The 9,185-nt window shown below is 34.8% G+C and overlaps 1 protein-coding gene across 1 annotated transcript in view; it reads right to left on the bottom strand.

The window, feature by feature from the left end:
- Nucleotides 1-9,185, bottom strand: part of ADAMTS6 (ADAM metallopeptidase with thrombospondin type 1 motif, 6) — a gene marked incomplete at its 5' end in the record, with an annotated part of 60,941 nt that overhangs the window by 51,114 nt on the left and 642 nt on the right. The window lies entirely within an intron of this gene.

Here is a 9,185-nt window from a genome sequence, read left to right as displayed (position 1 = left end):
CACTCTATTTTGCCTAAGAACATACTGCCAAAAAAAAAAATTCTGGCAGTTTCCAATGCTACACAAGAATGTGGTTTTTTACACCTGCCATGCAAGTTGTGTTTTATAACTGCTTTTTTCTTTATTAGTGCTAAGGCTGGGCTTAGTATATTCTGGTGTTGCTATAAAAGTAGTCTGCAAATGCACTGTAGTGTCTCCACTACTGTCATTATCTGCCTCAAAATTCCCTGTAAAAAATATATCGTCAATTATGAAACATGAAATGGCATCAATTATTTTTGTCTCCTTTAGTTTAAATGAAGTTTTTGAGCTCCAACTACCTGCACTCCTCTTCTGCAACACTTACTAAAGCAGTGCATGTGTATTTAGTACTGATATATATGTACAAAAATACTTCCTTTAAGCTTTTTAGATTTGCAACAACTATTTCATAAATCGAGCCAATTCTGTTGGCATTGGAGATTCACTGTTAAAACTAGCTAAGTGTTGAAATTTACAATGTGGGCATCATCCAAAGTTGGCTGAACACTGGAAATCTTCATAGTTGCTTGAGTTGCCCATTGATTTGGCTGTGTATGCACAAAACAATCAGGAGTGTTTTGCTTTTACAGCAAGTTACTTACATAATCTTTGCTGCATTACTCTGGGATCTATGCAAGAGAACAAAACTTACTCATATATGTTTTCTAATTTTAAGTATTTTTTAAAATTCTGGAATAGAATCAGATCTTTAAAATTATCTTACAAAAGTCATTTCATTTTATTTAACTGCTGCTAGAAATCATATCCTACAAATAATGCTTCTATGGCTGAACCTTGAAACAAAAGGAAAAGGGAAAAGACTGTGCAAAAATTCAAGTTATTATGAGCTCCTCCTCAAGTTCATTCTTTCTCTGAGGTGGTGAATGAGTGTCTGGCACCTAGACTATCTTTTTTATACACATAAACAGGAAAAACTGTTATGCTTTACTCTGAGACTCATCTTTCTTGCATGGTACTGCACATACAAATCGATTTGTTTGCATATTACTCATTAGCAGTTGCAGTGACAGGTCAAGAGCAGAAGCTTTTCTTGAAAATGCAAAACTATTTCCCAAGTTTGAAATCAGCTGGTGACATTCTTGCAGGATTGATAATGCAATGTATTTAGTTTCATGATTGGCAAAAGCAGGGTATCTGTTTTTAAATCCATTACCAAAAAAAAAAAAACATAAGAATGGTCTGAAATGATGAGGGATAAGTACCAAAGATTTCTGGACTTTGCGTTCAATTTTTGACAACTAGGTCTAAGTTAGTTCATCCTATTGGTGTGTGGTTCTGTGAAAACTTAACTGAATTGTTTAGCCTCTTTTTAGGAGAAATGCTGCCACTTGTAAAATTATACTTGCAGCCAACGCAGAACAATTTTACTTTTCAAATTAGGTTTGTTTTTTCATTGAAGAAATGTAAGCAGTATAAAGATTTAATTAAATTAAATCTCTGAATCAAACACTATTTTTTTGTGGCTCAGCTGATGAAATTTTTAGGTTGAGATACACACAAATAAATATATTACTTAAAATAAAACAACAGGGAAATAAGAGAAGACACACCACAAAGGTTCTTGAAAAATACAACTAGATTACAAATTTCACAGCACCTAAGGTGCTAAAATTCAACACTAAATCGATTTCACATCTAAATCAACCATGAAACCAAACTTCAAAACAGTGTGGATTTCAAAGTGAAAATCTAATGTGGGTTCCTTTCAGACACAATATGAGGTGTTCCTATCATAATCCTGTTTTATTTACTTTTTAACCTTCAATTTACTTCTTCATTTTGTTGAGCAAAATTAGTACAATTTATTGCTCATGTTTCATGTGTGGTTTATATTGCCAAATCATAATTAGAAGTGTCAGACTGTGGCAATTCTACTTTCTGTTCATTCATAGATCTGAAAAAGTTCAAGTGTTAAAATTAACAGCTCTTCTGACTTTCCAATGTTCCTTTCGAAGCTCTGAAAAGCCAAAAATTCAATTGTATTAAGAAACAAAGATTTCAACCACTCCAATATAGAAAAAAAAAAGAGAAAAAAATCAAGTCTGCATAGCAGTCTGGAATTTTAAAACATTTTATTTCAGGATGATTTGAATCCAGAATTCTGGTTTGTGCTCCAGAGTTTACACGCAGAATTCCACTTCTGATATGCCCACATGAGTATACCATCTACATATTATCATGTAAGTGGAAGTGGTATCTAAAACATGTCTTTTATTTCCAGCCTAACATATCCACAAATGAGAGTATTTAACAACTTTCTTCTAACAGGATTCTTTCTAGTTTCTTTCTCAGGTTTCTTTGGAGCATTACAGTCCTCCAAATTCACTGAACTAATACCACAAGAACATTTTCATTCCAAACGAATGATCATCTGAACAGCATGAATTAATGGACAGAGAACTCTTAAACTATTTTAGCCATTCATCTGTTTTGCAGGGTGACTCCAAGGATTCCAGCTCACCTCCCTACTTCACAAAATGAGAAAAATATTTATTCCTAAATCGCTTTGTAAAGCAGTATATCAAAACTGGATATTACTACTGACATAACTTGGTAGTCCTTATTCAGACCATAATTTCAGCCGGAGTTTGCCTCAGTAAATCCCTAAAGACAAAATGATAGTAATGCAAAATTACTATGGGCTGTATTGTACTATTACTATTCAAGCAAAACCCTCTGCTTAAGTAGGAAAGGAGTTCTGTTTGAGACAGACATACAATATCCCAAAATCAACAGAATATTTCCTCAAGGAAAACTAAGCGAAACACTGCAGATTTACAAAAATAATACAATTTATCCATTTGTAGAAGTAATTTATATTCATATAAATATTCAAATTAAAGGGGTTTTGTAATTTCTTTTAAATATAGCCAAACTTATCTAAGAAGTTGTTTATTTTCCTCTGCTCTACTGCATTTAAAAGAAAAAGTAGAATCTGAAGGATATTCTCCATCACCCTGTATATGAAATGAAAAATAACATTAGCAGTCATTTGAAAACAAACAAGATACCTAAAAAGAAGGGGGAAATGGATCTGTGCTGTTATTTCATTAAAGCAAAATGGAATTATATCAGGTACTACTATGGCTATGTCTTCTCTATTTTCAGCTGACTTTGGAAAGCTAAACAAAGAACTTCTGACTAAGGTTCCTAAAGCTTTCTGTTCTCCAGCTCAACCCTACCAACCCTACACCTGACACTACATTAGTTTCACAGTTATTGATTTGAGCTATTTCCTCACTATCACCATTATCTGTAACATCTATAATCAGTTGTTTTCAATAAGACAGCCTTAAAATCATACAAGAAACTGCCCTGGAAAGGTCAGGCTCAGAATCACTAATAGAAAGCGTACTGCTTTTATCACACCTTCACACTCACACACTCACCCACCAACACCCACCCACCAACATAAGGTGAGACTTGTAGGGTAGTCTTTTCTTCACTGGTGGACACAGCAAGAAGCTAACATATCTTTTGCCAACAATATATTTGTGTGAACTGAAACTACAAGAAGCATAATCTGAAAATTAATCAATGACTTCTAAGTCAGTCTCCAAATGTGTGGATTTAGTAACTACTAATTTGTAAAGCAGACAAGGGAAAGTTTTAAAAATCCAGGAAACATAAACTGAAGCTGAGGCCTTTCACAAGATCAAGACAAGATAGATGACAACCTGTAACGGTGTATCTTAGGGCTCCATGACTTCAGTTTGGAATTCGGATGCTTGTATTTGCAGTAAATTAAACAAAGCTGAACCCATCTAGAGAAAAAAACACAGCAAATCAAATTACCTTCTTTTTGCCTAAGTGTTATCAATGATGGAGCCTCTTTCTGTTGCATCATGCAGAGTTACATATAGGCATTTCAAATCTTGTAACATCTAAGCATCCTATATCATAGTCATCATAAATGGTTACAGTACAGCACAATGACAACTCAGTAATATGAGCAAAGATCAAATTGCTGTGCTGTTCTCAATGTTTTCAACACTAATGAAAGCCTCCAACAAAAGTTAGCAGTTCAGCCCATAATACTAAAAAAAAATAAGATGGGAAATACATTCACAATGCATATAAAACTATGATAATTTGGGTGGTTTACCTTCTCTTCATAATCTTAATTAGGATTTGATATCACTTTAGCATGTTTAATCTATAATATGCTGCACCTCTTGATGAGCATTTGCTAAAATAGAGCTTCATAATAAGAAGTCTGAATTGTAGCTTCCAATTCAGACCTGAAAAGCATCATCATGGAGTATCTCCAGCCTCATTGCTGAAATACTGCTGGCAACATGATTGAAAGTAGAAAATTCTAATTATGGGTGAATTTCAGAAGGTTCAAATTTTTGTTCAGATAAGCACCCAAAAGTTACCATTTTAGTGCTCCACTACCAAATGCTCATTAAGTGGTGCAGCATGTTACGAATCACAACATGCTGAAAGAATGTGAAATAGAAGCCGAAGCTTAAGTTGTACATTTGTCTAATGTTACTGACATTCTTTCCTAAATATTGGGTGCTTATGTGAACCTCACAGAAACTACAAAAGCCCCACAAGGTCAATCACCTCCAAGTACCATCTTTCCTTTCAAACTCATGCAATCTATCCCATCCTTATTCAAACAACATTCCAGTATTTGGAATCTCATAATTGCTTCTACTATCATCTAATGCACGCCTTCTGCTTTGATCACCAGCTTCCCCTTGCACTTTTTAAACAGACTTCGTATGATGTAGGCACATCTATGTCTCTCGTGAAAGAGAAAGAGCAATACGAAGACATAGGGGAACAGAAGTGGGTGTGGAGACAAGGTAGTCCTAAGAAAGAAAAGAGCAGTCTACAGGAACTTGTTAGAGAAAGATACAGAAAGGATGTAAAACTACTTTAGGATTCTGAAAGAGGAAAGCTTCTGGGATTTCCCTTGTCTATTTACATTGTAGTCTTAGAAAAAACAAGGAAGACATTTCATTTAATTACAGCACAATCCTGTAAGTCCTAGCACAAGAAAAGCTCAAATATTTAATCCTGTGAAACACCAAAGGCCTGCAGAATAGTGATAAGAAGTTTTGCAATTGACCAGCAAGAACTTATGAAATGAAAAATATATGGAAACGTCAATAAAAATGATGGAGTATAACACGAGGATCTTCAATTCCTCACTATGCCTACACAGACTTTTAACACCAGTTTGTGATCAATGCAATATAAATCCATCAAGTCAAACTATGTATGCTCAGCTAACAAACATCAAGTATAAAGCGATGTAAAATTGTTTGATGTATGAAGCTGGTGTCATAAAAAGGCACCTTACAGTGACTTACTAAGTATCATGTACAGATTCAACTGATTACATGTTCATAGTCGTAGTGTCAACAGGTAAAGGAGCAAAAGAAAACTGGTAGCTCTGGTGCAAAGACACACCAGTGGCTTATCTGCCTTCACTCATGAAAAAAACACCCCAGCTTCCAGAATCTGCTTCCACCTTCCTATAAAACCTTTACATCAAGCTTAATACCTCTCTTTATTTAACTGGAGTAAACCACATCAGTATTTCATGAGAAAAGTGACAGTTTAATTCACGAACATTAAAATTTGTATCACCCGATTACAAGGGTGAATTGCAATTCAGGCTGTTTTGCCCTAGGACAAATACTGTAGAACCACTGCGTACAGGAATGTGTTTATTCTCCTGGATTTGAAGGTCAGCTGACCAATGCTGGTGGAAAAGCATAAAATGCAATAAAAATATACCAAATAATTGTAAGGTACTATCTCTGAAACCCTACTGTTAGCAGCCAGCAGCTTCACGGATCATAAAATGCAGCACAGCAATATCAACCATATGCATAAAGTATTAACTGCTATTAAAATGTCTGAGGTTTTAGCCTCTGTCCTAAAAACGTAGGGACCAGCTCTAAAGCAAAGCATTATTTTGAACTACAAAATCAGTACGTTACAGTCAGGCAACAAAGCAGAGAAATTCAACGTCGAGACTGGAATTCTTTCCTGGGTTAACCCAGAGACAGCCAACAGCCAAATGTTATGAGGCAGATGCTCAAAGCATAAGGAGGTAAGACGTCAACGAAAAAGTTCTTAAAATCACCTAAACAAAAGGATTGAAAGAGGTCCTGAACTACCAGGGGAACTGACATACAATGAGAACAAAGCACTGAGGCTCACTTGACAGTCAGCAGAAAATTCACACTGCATCATCCTAGAAGATGCAGCTTATTCAGTATCTATGTAACTGACAGGACCTAACACTGCTCCTAATAATCTCAGGATCTTCCACTACAGTAAGGTAACTGAAAGTATGTGTTGCTTTAACGAGAAAGGTATATGTCAGCATTATATGGTGAAATTTCCACCATTACACATTTTGGCTCACTTGAAGTCATAAACTCAACATTCTCCTGAATCTGAAAATATACCCTAAAAAATGAAATATTTTAAATAGCTCAAGACATTGTCATTCACCTCTTTATACACCTAAATTCTGTAAATTTCTCCCTGCATCAGAAATGGTAGAAAGTATAGTACAAAGAACAACGTACATAAAACATCAGAAGGAACGCTATCTACTTGCTAACATGTAGCTTTATTTTTTCAGCTCAAAGAGCTAAAGCACCACTTTGAATTCTTGTCTGGTTTAATGTGCTAAACAACATAGGGAAATATGACCAACAGCCACAATGCTTTTGCTGGAACTCTTCTGTCTGTAAGTGACTGAACAGTTTAATTAGGTCTAGTACTTAAAATATCATCAAAACAACTACCAAAGAGCTCCTTTTAAGGCCAAATTTCTACTTGTCAGTAAACAAACACACAGAAAGGCAGAAATTTTCAGTGCCTTTAGTAATTGAGTTCTAGTGCTTTAATTGGCCAAACATCTCTCCATATATTTAACTTCAAGTTCCTGAGTACGAACAGCTTCGACTTTAACTGTGCAAAATTCATTGCAGAATTAGGACATGATGATACAAAGCAACACACAGTTTAACCAAACATCCAGAGGGAATGGATGAGGAAATATGAGAGAAAGGGCAATGAACATCAATTAACATTAAAGCTAAATGTTGAAAGAGGTAATCTTTCTATAGTTTAGCAAGATTGTGGCAGAATTCCTAAGTAGAACATGAAGATTTTCCAAGCTACTTTAGTCCACCAATTATATCAAAATGTACATCACAGCCCAAAGGAGACTTGTTGATTTTTTTGGCTATGATTTCAGAGTTCAGTTGTTTCTCTTGTCATGTCTTGCCATCACAAATCAGTAAAGAACATGAGCAAGAGAAAAAGGCAAGCAATTTTTTCTCAGATTTCCCTTTGATTTAGAATTTCCTTCTGGGTCACTAAACCCCATGTTGGAAAACCTGCTCTACCCCTTTTATACCAGGCACTTCAAATGAAAAGGGCTAAATGAAGTGCTAGAAATGAGTTGGTATATGAACATTAATTGTTAATTAGGGATTTTTTACTATGTTTTTCCATCCATAGTTGCACACATATCTGTTAGAAAAAAAGATCAATGAACTATTAATGGCATCTTCATGTGAATAGTACATTGTAAAGAAATATCCAAAGCAGTGAATTTTTACTTTTGATAATCAGACAGTTGAGCAGATTATTCAACTTGGCTTGTCCTGGTATTTAGATCTAGTTCCACTTCTCAGTCCCAAAACCCTTTCATATATGAATAGGTCTTTCTTAAGTAGATATTTTCCACCTGCACTACAATATTCCGAAGGCTGGGTTTTTTCCCCTCTTCAAAATTATCACTTCAAATTTGTATAATGATAATGACCATGGAATTTCAGATGACATTTTCAGAGCCTTATGACCTTGGTGGATCATATTTTTAAACATACTCTTTAAAATGCATAATATTTCTTAGAGTGGATATTACCAGAGTTCTGCAGTAACTTACTATTAATATATGCAGTCTGAATGCTATTATCAAAAACAGGGTGGGGTTTTTTCCTGAGACACTTAGACATTTTGTTCATATTGGTGGCACACTGACGGAACACAACACACTGTATCATTTCAGATGACTGGTAATGAAGACATAACTTCATATAATTATTGCCTCAATTAAATGTCAACCTCTTTTCTATAACTCTAAGGGATTCCAGAAAAAAAAAGAAGGGCACTTCAAACAACCCAAACAGAAAGCCTAAGGCAGAAAGCCAACATTACCTACACATCTTCATTACTTCCAATTATTTGTGAGTTAGAAACTGGTTTAAGAAAAAAAAGTGTACTGTGCAGCATGATCATCACAACAACAGTTACATAGTTTAATAGTGTTTTTAAAAAATCCCACACATATGTGGAAAAGCCAGGTTTTGCACATTATGAACTTTCCAGTTTAATTTAAAATGCAATGTATTTCCAAAGGCTGTGCTATAAATCATGGATTAAATACCTGCAGATTTCCTTAGTCTGCAAATAAAAGAGTGAGTGTGGTGAAAATTTGTAAGGAAAAAAAAAAGAAAATTAAAAAGGAGGTATGACTTAGATGAAGTGACAGGAAATAAGGCCATTAAAGAACAGTGATGGGAAGTGAGAACTTAAAGAGGAACAATAAAGGCTGAAAGAGACTTGATGAGGAATCAGGAGTAGAAGACTCAGCAAGCTAGTCAGCCAGCTACATAGCTTGTAAATCCTTTCCACAATGCAATCTGCCAAAGAGGCATCCCAAGAATAATACTGTACTTATCACCCCAGAGATAATAAAATTGGACTTTCTTTGTATTATTAAATTGTTTTATTTGAATAACCTAAAAATTAAAAATCATTACAACCATTTACTTTTAAACCACTAGATATATTACCAAGCTTTCCTTAGTGTGGACTCAGCTGATTATGTGATAAAAAGCACAGCAGTATGCATCCTTTTACTACATACTTTGGGCTGCCAGATTTAGAGTAAATATTTGTAACCTAATTACCTATGTGTGCAGGTTTTTATTCCTACTCTAAATTTATTTACCTTAATTATTGCACACTGGTACTTGCAGCCAAATCTTTGCTAGTACTTTGCTGCTCAATATACTGGTCAATATGCATTCAGCTATCTACCTTCATGTTTAGTTCCTCTGTCCCAATAACAATAAATCATCTTTAAAAAATAT

This window comes from Acanthisitta chloris, unplaced genomic scaffold (genome assembly GCF_000695815.1).
Source record: "Acanthisitta chloris isolate BGI_N310 unplaced genomic scaffold, ASM69581v1 scaffold18290, whole genome shotgun sequence".
Classification (NCBI taxonomy): domain Eukaryota; kingdom Metazoa; phylum Chordata; class Aves; order Passeriformes; family Acanthisittidae; genus Acanthisitta; species Acanthisitta chloris.
Note: the sequence above shows the minus strand (reverse complement) of the source record. Positions and strands in the feature narration are given on the sequence as shown.